The sequence below is a fragment of the Macrosteles quadrilineatus genome, unplaced genomic scaffold, assembly GCF_028750875.1.
Source record: "Macrosteles quadrilineatus isolate MER2022 unplaced genomic scaffold, UCM_ALF_1.0 Scaffold_1__1_contigs__length_201487025, whole genome shotgun sequence".
Lineage (NCBI taxonomy): Eukaryota > Metazoa > Arthropoda > Insecta > Hemiptera > Cicadellidae > Macrosteles > Macrosteles quadrilineatus.
In genome coordinates, this window is record NW_026542594.1 from 84,511,719 (window position 1) to 84,528,796 (window position 17,078).

General features: G+C 33.0%; 1 protein-coding gene across 1 annotated transcript in view; it reads left to right on the forward strand.

Moving 5' to 3' along the window:
• Positions 1-13,413, forward strand: part of LOC128983700 (WD repeat-containing protein 11-like) — a 221,408-nt gene extending 207,995 nt beyond the window's left edge. Inside the window, exon 27 of the mRNA XM_054403102.1 lies at positions 13,125-13,413. The gene's annotated coding sequence lies outside the window, so the exon portion shown is untranslated. The remainder of the gene's footprint in view (positions 1-13,124) is intronic.
• Positions 13,414-17,078: the final 3,665 nt, after the last annotated feature.

Below are 17,078 nucleotides of genomic sequence, written 5' to 3' on the forward strand. Positions count from 1 at the left end.
TGAAAATTACATTACTTAATTGTTATTTATTACATGTGATGTTTACAAATCAAATGTCTTTAATGTGAGGAGTGCTTCTGAAATTTGTATTAATGTTGATCATCACTAAGACAAACCGAGCATATTACCTTGGTACCTATTTAAATTTAATATTACCTACAATTTAAATTCTGAGTTTACTAAATCTATAAGTAACTTTTTTGCTGCAAATGACAATCAATTAAAATACCTACATCATAAGGATTTGTATCTGTTGCATACCGGTACAACATCAATTAGCATTACAGTTGTCAAATGTTTGTGCACACAATGTGATATTCTCAGACTACATGTTAAACAATTTTCAGGTGAAGTTTACAAGAGTGAAGTGGAGTTTATTAAATCTTCATTTGAAGAAAAAAAGGTTGTTATATTTGGCATTTATTGGCAGACAGACACTATTGTAGTGAAATCCGTCTTTGATCAATATAAACAGAAGTTCTTGTTTGTAGAAATTGAAGACTACATAAATAGAGTAGAACTAGAAAATACTTTGTTCAAGTGTAGTGAGGGCCATACTGAAGTGCCGTATGTGTTTATAAATGGAAAATATATTGGTAGCATTCCTGAAGTTGTGCTGTTAGATGTAAATGATGAACTGAAGAAAATGTTGTCAGAACCACACCCATCAGATGCAAAAGATGTGAAAAAAGAAGTCTTTATAACTGATGAGGAATTTCTAGCAAAAGAACTTACTGGCACAGTATAACAAAGTGTACAAACTTAATTTTTCAAACACAATACTTGTAATGACTTACATCCAACAAACATAGTTTAAGAGTTTTCTATTTATGACCTGTTGTAGCTGTAGCACTACAGGATAACTGATTACAGTTTGGATTTGGTTGGAATCTAATTCATAATGAAAGGCTTATTTTTGTTAGGACCTGAAAATGAGAGGCTTTAGAATAGGGACACATAGCTGCCAAAACTATTTTCATTACATAAGAAAAAAGACCTGCAATATTTTTATATTAAAATATACAATCCTTATATATAATACGTGAAGGCGATTTCTACAAAACACTACTCCTCCGTTAATAATGAACGGATTTTTACAAACTACGTGTCAAAATAAAGTATTTTATGTGTAGACGCCCCCTTTTGCCAATTCATGTAATAAAAATCCTCGGGCTTTGCCCCACAGGCCATCAAAGTTGGAGTTTCTCCCATAAGATTAACATGGGGGAATCTAAATATTTAATTGGAAACTTTGTACCCACTAATTTGAGAGAACGGCTGGGCGTAGAAACTTGGTAGAGGTATGCAAAGAAAGGTCTTGGTCTGTAGATGAGTTATCAAAAGAAAAACTTAGCGAAATCCCTTAAGACTCTGCCCCAGAAGCCTTTCAAGATCCCTCCACAGAGTTGTTTACATTTTGGCCATAAATAATATTTTTAATGAAACAGCTGTTCATTTTTTAATTGTATTTCAAACAACACACATTTATTGGGAGTTACTGAATTCTACCAAATAAGTATTTGCAATGTTATTTTCTGATTTTGAAATTGATTTTCTTCTTTATCATGTCATGTTTTGCAATATAATGTTCCTTTACAAAATCAGTGGAAAATCCTTTTATCACAGCAATTCTTAAATTATTTCTTATTGAACTATCTTATAAGTTATCTATTGCACGGGTTGGTGTCTGCCTTTTTCACAACTTTTGCCTACATTTTATCATATTATTCTACACATCAAATACTTATGTAGAAATATCTGCTCTTATCGTGCCTAATAAAATCAAATCAAAGAAACCTTGCCTAAAATGGTACCCATCTTGACAAATTATTTGCACCTGCCTATATTACGGTCTTTGGCGCACTGGGTTGGTAACATTATTGAAAATAACACGACATTTTGGCTGTAAAATACGGTATAAAGAAAAAATACTATTTAAGAAGCTCCTGTCATGACAGAAAGGTCATATTCCTTTTAAACTAGATTACATAATCCTTTATAAGATACGTTGATTAACAAATGTAATCGTCAATACTCAATATATACGTAACAGCCAATTTACAACATTTTTGCTTTTTGGAAATGTCCCATTGCTATGTTATTTGCATTATTTGTTGCCAATGAAGCCTCAAGACCATATGAATTAGGAGGCCCCTAACAGTTCAAGAATAAAAGCCAACTTCACTTCAAGTATTCCACTACACCTAACATTCCGTAGAGAGATTATATTGACAATTTTATGTTATTGATAAGGCTGAGACAACTAACTGACATCCCCATGTCAAAGAATTCCAGCTTTAACAGGAACCCCACAATCAATTTCTCAAAACGATGCTAGAGGGTTCATTCATTGGCACAGAAGTACGATATGAACTGACGCGACGTGGCGAAGGAAAAATCAAACTTACACTGTAACGGATATACCTCCCTTTGAAGTTAGAATATGTCTTCCCAAAAATATTTTCTTTTGAAATAAAATCATATTACGCTGAAGAAATCACAGAAGTGTTTAACTACAAAAGATCCACCAATACGATTTTAATACTATTTAAAGGTTCTTCCAAAGGAAGAGATACCATATAACATACTAATAATAACTCTGATGACGTATGGTATGGGGAATATTTTATTCATTGAATGATCAACCAAATTTGACAACTAACGCAATTAATATCATTATTTTTTTACACTTATTACTCTTTAAACAATGCTAAATGCTCAAAATATGTATATTTCACCCAATTTATCGCAGTTAGATGAATTAACGTAAGCCTTGAAAGTAACCGTCGATTTCGACGGGTTTCACCTAGTCTTAACCAGAGGTGCCCATCCCCCCTAAACCCAGAGGTGCAATCCCCCCCAAGCCAAATGAGTAGTTCCCCCCCCCAATTTATGTTGTCGTTTATTTAAACCTACCCTCCCCCCACCAATTTATCTGACAATTTTCCCTTTACCTCATAAAACGAGTATTTAAAGTATTTAGTAAAATCGAGGTACAAAAAACAAACTTGCTGATTGAGAATCAAAATTAAATGTTTAATAGGAAACGTCATTTAACAATACATATCTAACTAATCGTTGAATTAGAAGTTTTTCAATTTACAAAATTCCGAATTTGTATTGTCAGCCAACATGTGCTCAGTATTGCTATAGACAACGTCTTCAACACGTTCAACAATATACTCGGTGAATTACTCTACTCCAACACAGTACTGTAACTGTACAATATATTAGGTGGCGTTAATGTTTAGAGGGCTTAAGAAATCAAACAGCTTTAAGTGTATTAATAATACTTTGGCATAAAGTATCTTAATTGTTTAAAAATTATAGGCAGAGTCACGAAATAAGTCAGACTTGTTGCTCGCCACATCCAGGCTGCCTTCTACAAAAATCGCCGGGCAAAATACCATGCCACCAGAACAAAAGGTTTTTGTGACGAAGTAATCTTATAATTCATTTTTATAGCCCCAGGATTGCCTTTAATGACTAAAATGGTAGGAACGCATCTTGTCAGATAATCCGTTTGTACACAAAACACGAAACGATTACAGATATCAATTCACGCGTGTATATTACCGTCAGCAGGACTAAACTGAAGTAAACTGAATCAGGTTATGACGGAAAGACGTGGTCTCTGGATTGTCGTCTGTGTTATCAAAAGCTGATATTGGACTAATTGTAGTGACGGAGGAAAGTATGTTGAAAGTATAATGGGATTCATAATTGAGTTTTCCATTCAAAACCATTGACAATAATAACCAATTTATATGCTGGATATAAATGATGGTCTAGAAATTCTACAGTACTGCACGAAAAGAAATTTATTAAATACTTTGAGGAGTTTGAAATATATGAATACATAAAATTGGGGACAGCACAAAATTTTTGAGTGAAAACACTCAATTAATTATGAAACCCATTATATTTTCAATACTCTTCTCAGTCACTACAATAGTCCAATATCAGCTGTTGAAAACGCAGACGACAATCCAGAGACCAGGTCATCGGTCCATCATAACCTGAACCTGATTCAGTTTACTTCCAGTCTTGCCGACGACAATGTACATGCGTGAATTGATAGGCCTATCTGTAATCGTTTCGTGTTTTGTGTTAAATGTTTGTAACGTATTCTGACGACACCTCCAGAAGGGGGTTTTTTTTTTTTAAATCCTGACTATGGTGGAGTTAAAGAACCAACAAAAATATGTAGCATGTATAATTCGACACTGGCATGTTAAGGATTGTCTGACAAGGTGCTTTACCATTCTTAGAAGCAATCTTAATTACGAACGGCAAAATGTTGATGGTGTTGATAGTGAGCTACTTTTAGTGAGAAACTCTTTTTCGGACTGCTTGTACAAAATTATACAACCATTATGACAGCTAGCAAAAATTAAAAATCCCCCCCAAAATCTCTTTAAAAAAAGTCCCCCCCAAAAATTCCTGTGGCGCAAACGCGCCACAGTACCCCCCCTCTGGGCACCCCTGGTCTTAACTATTCAACCAATGGAAAAATAATTTATAATTCAATATTTTAAATGTGTTGTAATTGTTAATAGTAACCAATAATAAATAATCAATAACACGGATTATTAAAATGTTTTAAGATGTAAACATACAGGATACTAAAAAATTATATATTGCTAGAGCTGACTTAAGAGCATGAAAACAATTCAGACCTACTTTCGAGTATGAATGAACTTGTTATATAAGCGAGGAAGTGAGCAAGCACAGTTTTAAGTTGGCTTATTTGTGATTTAAAAGATTGTTAACCTACGCGTGTTTAGTTTTGTGGTTGAATGTATTTGTTTATTGATAAACTCAAAAAAGTGAAGCATTATTTAAAGTGTAGGAAAACAATAGGCTCAATATACATGTGCTGAAACATAAGATAACTAGCTCCACTGTATCAATCAATCAATCATTCTTTATTTGCCATAAGGATACAATAACATATCATTGACAAAGTCCATTTGCAGTTTTCAAACCAAGTCTTAACATAATCAACAAAATACTCTTACAGGCCAAATATTACAACATTCACTATTCACACCATTCACATTCTGTACCGAAATGAAAACCAGACTAAGGGACAATTTCTCCCAGTTTAAAATAATCATCCAGACTATAAAAAGGGTTTTGAAGTATATAATTATAAAACATAGCCTTAAATTTGTTAATTGAATGAATACTTATATTATTTTTACTGAATTATACACTTTAATTGATAAAATTATGTGGCAATAACTAGTTTTACTAAGGCAATGAGATATTAACAGCGCAGTATTTTTAAAACGAGTGTTGTGACTGTGATTATTAAATTTAAGATATTCAGGGTTTTTTAATATAAAAACAATCAGATCATAAATGAACAAATTTACTACAGTTTGAATTCGCAGATCTATAAACAAAGGTTTGCAATGATCAGGGTGCGTCCCTGTCATAGCTCTTAAAACCCTTTTTTGGAGTATCAAAATTCCTTTTATTCTACCACTACCACCCCAAAGTACCAATCCGTAACTCATGAGTGACTGGAAGTATGCAAAATAAACCGTCTTTACATATTTCTTAGGAACCTGATTTACAAGACGATTTAAAAGATCCTAATTTTGATCGATAATGTAAATTATATACTGAGTCATATGTCTACCTACATCCAAATATAATTTCAGTATTCGTAATGTCTATAAAATTTTGAGCTTACACATAATCAAATCGAGTTCAACATTTATGTCATGAAAATTTCCAATATGTATTTGTTTTTCTATTGTTCAAATTGAAGTTTAAAGATAAATGAAAACATGTTCTTATTCTCTCAATTTGTATCGATCTTGTTTAGGTAATTCTTTCCCAACTAACTAATCAAACACTTATGTGTCAAGAGAGTTGACTGTGGTAGGTTTAATTAAGCTATGGATGGATTGTGTGTGACACACAGGACAATTATCAGACTGAGGACTTTATTTTTTTTTTATTTATTATCAATCATCACATTACATCAAATTAATTGACAGGTGATTTGTCCATAAGTCTTAATCCATATATTAATACGCAAGCAGGTTTCTTTTCACAGTCATAACTCGATAACGGTTTGACGGATTTTAACGTTTGAGGTGTCAAATTAAAGGTATTTTCACGTAGATGTGCAAATACGTCTCAAAATATTAAGAAAGGGCACCACTTAAGTACACTTAAGGGCTAAAGTTTGGAAGGTAGTGCTCTCTGTTGACATTAGATCAAACTTATTTCCTTTTGTTTACAAATAACATGGACGTAGTTTGAAATAGTTTTTAAGGTTAACCACAGACCTCAGGACTTAAAACTTCCAGAGAAAAGCTAGAATTTATATTTTGTTTCAATCTGTTAACTAAGTCTGGTTCATATTAAAGAGTTTCCTAGCAATACTAGACAACAAAGTGTTTGTAAAAATATTTAATAAATATTTCATTCTTTTTGACTATGATTAAATTGATTTACCTTACATCGTACTTTAGGCCTACTGATTATCATGTAGTTACAGTTTGATGTGATGAATTGAATGTTTAAAAGTGATTATTCACAGGGCAGTTATCTGTTACATTACCATATTATCATGTAATTTACAATGTGTATCAAAATTCCAATTCCGTTATAGTGTTTTCTGTTGTTTGGTTAACTTTCTTATTTCATTTCAATTTAAAATCAAATGCCATGAGTACGATGAAGAACTGTGAGTAACTGGAGGGAACGCGGACATGACCGCTTGCATCAACCTCTCAATTAAACATTTGACGGGTACATAGTGGTAGTACCACCGTTGTGATACATCCAATCTCGGACAAAAGAGCTTTAAATGTTTACATTGTAGTGGCTTACATTTTAAGCAAGAAAAGACTGGCCGAGACAGTTAAGTTGCAAAAAATGAAAGGTTCGTTTACCTCATTTGTGCAATTCACCATACCTTCAGAATTTTATTAGAAACTCCCAATCTGAAAAAAGGACTGTGAGACTTATATCCAGAAATTATATTTGGATAAAATTCGTCAATTCAATTCTGCCTTTACCATGGTCAGCTCCGCGAAGCTCATTAAGACGAGAAAATTCCACAGGGGATCGACAATTTCAAGATTCATGACACGTTTTACCACCGAGTAGGTCCTCTAATTCCTCAAGAAGGTGATGATCCTGAATACGCATAGATATATAAGTAATTACAACAATGTTACTAGAACCCAAAGGAGAATTAAGCTCAAATCAAACAAAAAATTCAATGAAAAAATATGCGGGAAATAGGGTCACAATGCCCATTTGCCAATCTTTGAAGACAGTGGCAGACATTCTGTAGGGACGAGAGCTCCGAGGAGTCAAGTGAGATTCTTATGTACATAATAAGAGACAGGAGAAGTGTCTTCCCTCGCTACAATGGTGCTACCTGTGTAGATGTCACAGCAATTTTTAAAGGTAAAACAAAGCACCACCTGGCCAAATAAATCTTATAGTTTTTTCTAATACTAATAATGTTAAACGCGTATCCATTCTAGATCTGTCGTTAGATCCATTATGTTCCCCTCTTATGTTCCCAACCAGAGACTTGACTTGGGTTGGGGCCCCTAATTTAAACATGCCTAAAACAGAAGATATCGTAGAAATAATTTAACAATGCTAGAATAAGAGTAGCAATGGTTGGCGTCAAGAGAGGAATTGAGCTACATTAGGTCAAAAGCTCACTATACAGTGTGTGGTTGACATCTACTTGCTCATAGAGTGCACCTGCCTACTATACATAAGAGATAACCAAAGCAGTATGATAGTGAATGTGAATTTAAATATTGTAGATTACTTTTATATTTTTTACATCATAATATTTTGTATATTCTATAATCAGTCTCAGTCATATCGATTATTTTAGAGTGACTCTTTCATTAAGGTCTTGCTGTTTATGTTTTTTGTTTGTTCTTTTAATACAAGTTTCAGTTTTGCTCCATTTAGAGCAACATGTTATCTAGTTATTACTAAAAGTAGACTAAAATTAATAATGAGAAAATTAAAATCTATTTTTGCTCTGATAAGAATTCATCAACACTGTAAAAAGCCCTCTTCAATAACCAATTTTTCAAAGTTTTTTTTAAAGCTAGCTACAGACTCTGTGTTTTTAATGAATGTGGGTAATTTGTTGTAAATTTGTGGTCCCATATATTGAGGAGAGAGATGGAACAATTGAAGCCTATGTTGAACCGGTTTCATTAAATTTTTAAATCTCGTGTTATGAGAATGGTTTTGTTGGCTTTCCATGAATAATCCTACATCACCCTTCACCATTAAAGCGAGTTGATAAATATATGAACTGTATAAGGTTAAAATTTTAAATAATATGAAAAAGTCTTTACAGTGTGCAGTCTTAGGAACTCTTGCGATCAGTCTGATAGCTCTTTTTTGAAGAGTAAATATTTTTTTTAGCCCGACAGGAAGATCCCCAAACAATTAATCCTGTGTTTATTTAATTAAATTGTGTTTCTAAATTTGTGGTATATCTAATTACATGAATAACAAATGTGGCAGAGACTAGTCGTTTTGAAACATTTTTAATTTGTTGGTGCCAATTAAGATTTGAATCAAGAGCTATTCCAAGGTAGTCTACAGAGTTTTCGGTGTGAATAAGAGACGAGTTACAATTTACTGAAATATTTTAACTTAAACTAGAGGATGAAAACTGTATTAATTGTGTCTTTGACATATTCATTGAAAGCCCATTTACAGAAAACCAGTTCTGAAGCGATTGAAGCTCTTTAGTGATAATGAGATGCATCGGCTTGTCGGTTATGCCTTTGCAGATGAGAGCAGTGTCATCTGCATATTGAAAAATACTCATTTTTGTACTATTGCAAATGTCATTAACATAAATAAAAAATAAGCAAGGGCATAAAATTGATCCCTGGGGGACCCCAAACGGGGCTTTACTCTATTCTGATTTGGAGTAGGTTTTGAATTTGTTTATTTATAGTTTTCAGTGAGTCGCACATGTGTAGAATTTTCCTGTTACAGTTTGTTATATCTTGTTATATTAGCACATGTTTTCAGGTTCAAGTCCACATTAGTATTTTTAATATCCATTTCTGGTATATCAATCTATATTGCCTAGTAAACTGTGATCTTCTTATTATATCGGACTAGTTGAATTGTATAGAATTTTGTATTTATATTTAATGTAACTTGTAAATTATTCTATTGATACAAATTCACAAACAGAGTCTTTGTTAAATTTTGCTGCAATCTTCAATCAGAGATTATTTAAGAGTGCCACAGTCATTATTTTATTTTGGGGAATATCAAATAATATTGAAAGTGGAGGCAGGCAGCTGGTTCGGTTAGATACGGAGGTGTTAACTGGGGAAGTGCGTGTGTTTGTGAATAGATGAACCGCCAAAGTACCTTTTAGCCATAAAATAATAAGCAATCTTCTAAAACATATTACTGCGAAAACAGGTTAGACTACGAGACTTGACCTTCGTTTTTTAAATCGTTGGCCAACAAAAGGATTTGCTGGTACTGGTCATCTAAAAAATTAAAGTAAATATCACACCTCATTTGACATATTCGGGATCAGTGTGTAACCGCGCCACATATTTCCCTTTAAATGGGTTCATTCAACATTTTTTGATTAAATTTATAATTAATGATTGTTGCACTCAAAGCTTATATTGTGATTAAATTACAGACACACAAATATTCGCTAAGTAGTCATTAAAAAACAAATATCAAAGTGTAAATGGTTTTTGTACTGCAAAATAAATTGAATTGTTATATATTTTCATAGTTCTCAGTATCCTGGATATTTCTTTTAACATTAATAGTCATTCAGTATAAGTTTGGTAAAATACAGTAAGCAAAAGGCCACTATCAAAGATCCACATTTGAAGTGCAACACTAGATTTAGTGTGGTAGTGAGCAGAGTAAATTTAGTGTATCTTTAAGATTTATTAAGATTTATTTCAGTCTGAAAGAACTTCAAACAGTGCCAGGGACGTCCCATAAGGACTTCTGGGGATAATTTTATACTACAGGGCCCACTCAAATATTATTTTAACATCAAGCTTCCACTGCCAAACGCTCTGTTGTTTATATTATTCACAGTTCTTCCAACCTAGGGGCAACCAAAATTTGTAAAGATTAAATTGTCAGAGAGTTATTGAGGTGATAGCAAGGAGAGTGAAACATATATTTAAATAATATTTAAATATATAGAAATAGAAGTCAAAGTTTTTTTCTTTACAAATTTTAAATTGTCCGGCTTTTCTTTGGAATATGTTTTACTTTTATTTCTTTTAGGTCTTAAGTTTTGAAGGGGACTCATGTGGTGAATACTTGGCTTAAGAGTTCCAGAATAAGTTCTATTATCCCCTGTTGATTGATCATTGTGGCTTGTGGTGCTGAAGAGTGTGATACCTGTTCTGAGTGGTGAGTTCTGGTTTGATGCTATTTACTTCTCGTCTTTTGTGTTTTACTGACTGCACAGTTTTCCATGATTCATCAGACCTGAAGTTTGCTTGTTTGTCAGATGGACTTTTGGGAGTCATCTTACATTCAGCAGGAGCAGTTTGTTTACCAGATTTTACAATCATTGCTGAATACAAAATTTCACTATCCACAGTATGAACGCTAAACAGAACATAGGGCATCAGGCTTCGTATTTTTACAAGTTCTAGGTTAGATAGGGAAGTGGTGCGAAAAAAATTAATATTCAATGCCCTGTTGGCTATTATGTCCTCTACTAGTGATTCAATAATCCAACACATGTAGATTCCACAGTCTAGGAGTTGGGCTGTTGTGGACAATCCTCAGCTTTCAAAGTAGCTTGTAACAACTGTCTGCCCAGGTAGCTTGTCAGCTTATCTACAATTTTTTTCGCTGAGGGAAAATTTTTGTTCCTGAGAGAGTCAAAGTGGTGGAAAACATTTGCCGGTCTGTTGTACAATAAACAACTCCAATGGGTCCCACTCTCTTTGTCCAAACTAGTGGAATCATTAACAGGCATTATGACAAAGTCATTTGAGCTAATATCCAAAGGTTCTAATAGGTAACAAAAATCATCTATGTTCTTGATAGCATGCACAATGAGTGGATTCACTATTGTACATGATTTAGAGACCAGAAATCGATCACTAATTAGTTGTAGATATGATTGAATTGTCAGGTCAGACAGCCATTGCTCACTTATAAAAGTTCTTCAGTTAAATTGATTTTTTATTGATTGTTGTGTCTGTTTGAGTCTGTGATGATATAACAGATTTAGGTTCAGGTTGTGATGTGTCTAAGCTTTTTTCAGCTTGGCTGCCAATAGATTCAAGTGTAGTAGTTGGCATAGGACTGCTAAACGCTATGGGATTGCCAATAGCATTTACCGTTTTACTAGAATTAATCAATTTGTTAGTTACTATAGTATACTGCTGCTGTTACTTTCAGGAGTTCAAATTTGACTTGAAGGTAGAGTTGTTATTATTAAAGATTGTTTTAGCTTCATTCATTGCAGAAGAACATTTTTTATTTTTATTGTTTTGTTGACAGATACGAGATTTGTTTTCCAAAAATAAACAAACATTTGTTTCCTTTATTTCAAATCCAACTTGTTTATCTCCATAAAATAAAACATTATATTTTGGTATTTTTTTAGTAATATCAACATTTTCAACTATTGCTGGCCAATATGGGAAGCCTTTAATTTTTGCAAAGACTTTTTCTCCTTGTTTGAATTTTGCTTTGTTTTCCATCGAAAAAATCCTTGAGAAAGATTAAAAATCTGTACAACGGTTTATGGTCATCAAACTAATTCAGTTCCACACACTCAGAAATGCAAAAAATATTTTTCACTTTTTTTTTGTTAAGTTTGTGAATATACAGGGTGTTTTTTTTTTTAACTTGCATCTTTATTTATGTAAAAACCACAATAGATAGAAATATGCAGTTGGCGGGAATCATCTATTGACGTAGGGGGCACAATTTTTTTGAATTCAACGTTACATTCACATTCCCCCCCTTTCCCCCCCTGCCCCCAACTTAATTTTTTTTTTAATAGCAAGGTACCCCTTGTGATATATCAAATAAAAGAGCATGAAAAAAGAAAATGTTTGATGAAAAAAAAATTGAAAATCGGTTCATAAATTTGTGAGATATTCCCCCCTCCCCCCCCCGGAACTTAATTTTTTTAATAGCAAGGTACCCCTTGTGACATATCAAATGAAAGAGCATGAAATAAGAAAATTATTGGTGAAAAAAAATTTAAAATCGGCTCATGAATTTGTGAGATAATCCCCCCCCCCTTTTCCCCTACCCATAACTTGTTTTTTAATAGCAAGGTACCCCTTGTGACATATCAAATGAAAGAGCATGAAAAAATAAAATCTTTGGGGAAAAAAATCGGCTCATGAATTTGTGAGATAATCCTCCCCCTTTTTCCCCCACCCATAACTTTTTTTAATAGCAAGGTACCCCTTGTGACATTTCAAATGAAAAATAAATTTCACCAAACATTTTCTTTTTTCATGCTCTTTCATTTGATATGTCACAAGGGGTACCTTGCTATAAAAAAAAAAATTAAGTTCCGGGGAAGGGGGGGGGGGAATATCTCGCAAATTTATGAACCGATTTTCAATTTTTTTTCATCAAACATTTTCTTTTTTCATGCTCTTTCATTTGATATGTCACAAGGGGTACCTTGCTATTAAAAAAATTAAGTTGGGGGCAGGGGGGAAAGGGGGGGAATGTGAATGTAACGTTGAATTCAAAACAATTGGGCCCCCTACGTCAATAGATGATTCCCGCAAACTGCATATTTCTATCTATTGCGGTTTTTATATAAATAAAGATGCAAGTTTTTAAAAAAACACCCTGTATATATACAGGGTGATTGGTACTCATTAGGATAGTGATAAAAACATGTGCTTTTGGCTTGAAAAAATGTGAGTATTTTATAAGTTCTTTTAGTTGTAAAATTTAAAAATATTCTTTAAAGGTTTATAGCTTCAGTTGTGTGAAGATACTTGACCAATAATTTAAAACCATAATTCAGTCACACACTTTTAAAATACTCTACAAAACTTGAATAATTGGCTCCATAAAATAATCACAATCATATTGTTTTGAATCTGCAGACGACCAGTCAGCACTGCCTCAAGTGTCCACTGTTACTGGAGACCAATGTAAACCAACCCTACTACTCTATAGTACTGGTATGTGTCAATCACGCTAACTGTATCAAGAGAGTTGACTGTGGCAGATTTAATTAAGCTATGGATGGATTGCGTGTGACACACAGGACAATTATCAGACTGAGGACTGCCTCAAGTGTCTACTGTTACTGGAGACCAATGTAAACCAACCCTACTACTCTATTAGTACCGGTATGTGTTAATCACGCTAACTGTGTCAAGAGAGTTGACTGTGGCAAGTTTAATCAAGCTATGGATGGATTGCGTGCGACCCTAGTGGAAGAGATCAATATATATCAATACAAAAATTGTATATTGATACGTATTGATACGTATGTGTATTTGGGCCAATACACATCAATACATATCAATACAAGTAAATAGGATCCGAGTCATTAGCTTATTTGAAAATAATTTGTAGCTTGTTAAAAAACCATTTGTAATTTGTTTCAAAACATTAAATAATATCAACTATGCACTAAAAATAAAATAAAAATTAAAAAGTAAACAAATTCTTGGCAAAAAGTTTAGTGGGTTCCCGAGAGTTGAACCGGGGACTCCAGCATGGAAGCCAGTTGACTTAGCCATTACACTACGGACGCTTCATGTTCATCGATGTATAATGTTCATGTTAGACTGAGTAATGATAGTCATTTTGAATGCGAGAAGCTGTGTTAGGGCTCATAATTTAACTTGAAAAAGATTTTCAATGGCATTTGTGTCATTTCAAGCATGTACAGGAGGTACATATAATATGCTTTAACATGTTTCAAAACTGTTTTATTACCAGTTTAAACTGTTTTCTTGCTACTTGGGTGATATGAATAGTGTCAATACAATTTATTTTTATTGATTTCTAGAAATAAGGAATTCAATAATGAATTTGTGAGGCATTTTTATCCCTAACGATAACCCAATAAGCAAAAAATTGTTTAAAGTTGTCGAAAGCTGTATTACAATAATTGTTGTATAAAAATTTTAAAACATTTTGATTTAAACTTCATATTACAACAATTTTGATATAAGATTGAAACAATTTTAAAATTGTTTAACAATAAGTTTTTTGGAGTTGAAAAAAAATTAGTTTCAATACGAGCTGTTACTGTTTTACAACAATTTTAAAATTGTTTAACAACCACTTTTTTGAAGTTTAAGAAAATCAGTTTTAATACAAGTTGTAAACTGTTTTACAACAATTTTAATGTTTAGCAATCAGTTTTTAGCAGTTTAAAAAATAATATTTATTACAAGTTGTAACTGTTTTACAACAATTTTAATGTTTAGCAATCAGTTTTTGGCAGTTTAAAAAATAAGTTTTAATACAAGTTGTAACTGTTTTACAACAATTTTAAAATTATATATTTTTAAATTACCTATATTGAGTTTTAGGTACCTCAGCTAACGCCTATGACCTAGAACTAGAGTTTTTCCTTTTTTCAAAAAATAACATTTTTATTACTGTTTATTTCACAAAGCTTACATTGGTATTTTGTATAATCCATAATGTTCATATGTGAAACATTTTAGAGATATTTTGCATTTTATTTATCCGTATTGATGTCTATTGATTTATATTTACATCTAACATATTTAAAAAATATTCTCTATTGATATCAATGAACGATTTGTTTGCTCAAAAGATCTATATTGATATATTTTATGTTTATAGATGTCTAGTGATATGTATTGACTAAGTTTTCAGTGATGTCTATTTGTATTTACTTGTAATGATATCCATGAACATCTATTGATATCACTAAGCATCTAGTGATATCAATAGATTTTTTCTATTGATTTCTATTGATGTCTTCCACTAGGGGATACACAGGACAATTATCAGACTGAGGACTGCCTCAAGTGTCTACTGTTACTGGAGACCAATGTAAACCAACCCTACTACTCTATTAGTACCGGTATGTGTCAGTCACGCTAACTCTGCTGGTGCTCTCCTCCAACCATAAGGCTGTAATTAACCCCTACAGAGCTGACCTGAATATATGAAATACTAGTAGGTTTTAGGGATATTGTTTTACTATTCTAATTGGATGAGTGTTTATAATAATTTTAACTAAATGTTTTTATTTCAAAACTAGAGGACCCATGCTGCTCCGCAGCGTTAAACTAAAAATATATTATCCAAGAACTAATCATATTTATGATTTTTGATGAGTATTACATTATCTTTATACTGATTCAAACGACCAATAGCTCAATTTAAAGCCTATAATTACTGATGATTTTGAGTCTAAAACATACATGAACAATACTGGAGCTATTGACCATTATAAGCATTATAAGCTATGGTATACTACTTTGGGGCTGTGGCCATGGCATGAAAAGAGTCTTGTCAAAGCAAAAGGAAGCTATTAGTATAATTACAAGTTCTAGTTACCATGCACATTGTAAACCACTTTTTGTCCGTGAACAAATTTTAACTGTTTATAGCTTGTTTATTTTTAAGTGTTTGTTACATGTAAAAGCAAATCTAGGTTCCATAGCTTTAAGAGGTGAAACTCATGTCCATTTAACTAGGAGGAGACATTACTTAGATTTACCTCAGGCAAGGCTTGCAAAAACACAAGAATCCTTTTCTTATCTTGGTATTAAATTGTTTAACAGGCTACCTCTTGAGTCACACCATGTTAGCTAGCATGAAGTCCTTTGAATCTAGACTAATGGCCTGGCTGCTTGACAACCCGTTTTATAGTTTGGAAGAATATTTTAAATGTTCCAGAATTAATTTAAGTTTTAATAATTAATTATTGACATTGACTAGTCTTGCTCTGTTATGTTTACACCTTGTTACCTTGTTTATAGTTATATAGATGGCATTGTTGATCTTTAGATATATATATATATTCACTCTTGTTAATTTATTAGTCTTAGTATCTTGACGTCAACTGTACAAGTGTGCAATCTTGTTTCTTGTTGAAATAAATCTTTGAACCTTTGAATCTTTGAATCTTGATTTTTAGTTATAGGAAAACCTTATGAAAAATAATGTTTATGTTGGTTGTTCTCCTTGCGTTTGCTTGAAACTCCTTCGATTTGATAACTAATACAGTAGCTTAAATGAATGCAGGTATTTCACTGAAGGTCCTTAGACCAAAATATATAGGACTAGCTGTACCCGCGGGCTTTGCCCCGTTTAACTTCATATGTGAGTTCGTTGGCATGGCTCAATCACGTCCTGGTTGAAGTTCGTTCGCTACGCTCACTCACCTTTAGGTTGGAGCTCGTTCGCTGCGCTCACACGTCCTGGTTGAAGTTCGTACGCTACGCTCACTCACTTTTGGTTTAAAATTAGCTGTTGTAAAATATTAAGAAAAATAATAGTGCTGCACTCTGTTGTTAATCCTTGTAACTTTAATGCTATTTAACATCATAGAACAGAACCAACTTGTTTAATTGAAACAGCTGTTCAGATTCATTAATTCCATTTAAATATGAGTACTCATTAGGTTAACATGGGAAACTCCAGAGCCACTGGGGCGGAGCCCGAGAGTCCGATCAGAATAAAAACCACTTAGTTTTCCTATTTAATGCCTAAAGAATCAGTGTACCAAACCAAATTTAAGTCCCATAAGAAATACATAGGGAGCAAATCTTTTTGACATATAAGCCGAGTGGGTTTATAGATAAATATATACCGATGCTTGATGGAAAATCTGTGCGTGCATACCTTCAATTTCAGACCTCAATCATGAAAATCGGCCGGGTAGAAGAGCCAATCGAACTCGGCAAAGAAAAGCCAAATTTAACTCCCATAAGAAATACATGGGAAGCAAATTTTGTTTAGGTATATGTCGAGTGAGACTATAGATAATTATATGCCGATGCTTAATGGCAAATCTGTGCGTGCATACCTTCAATTCGAGACCTTAATCATTAAAATCG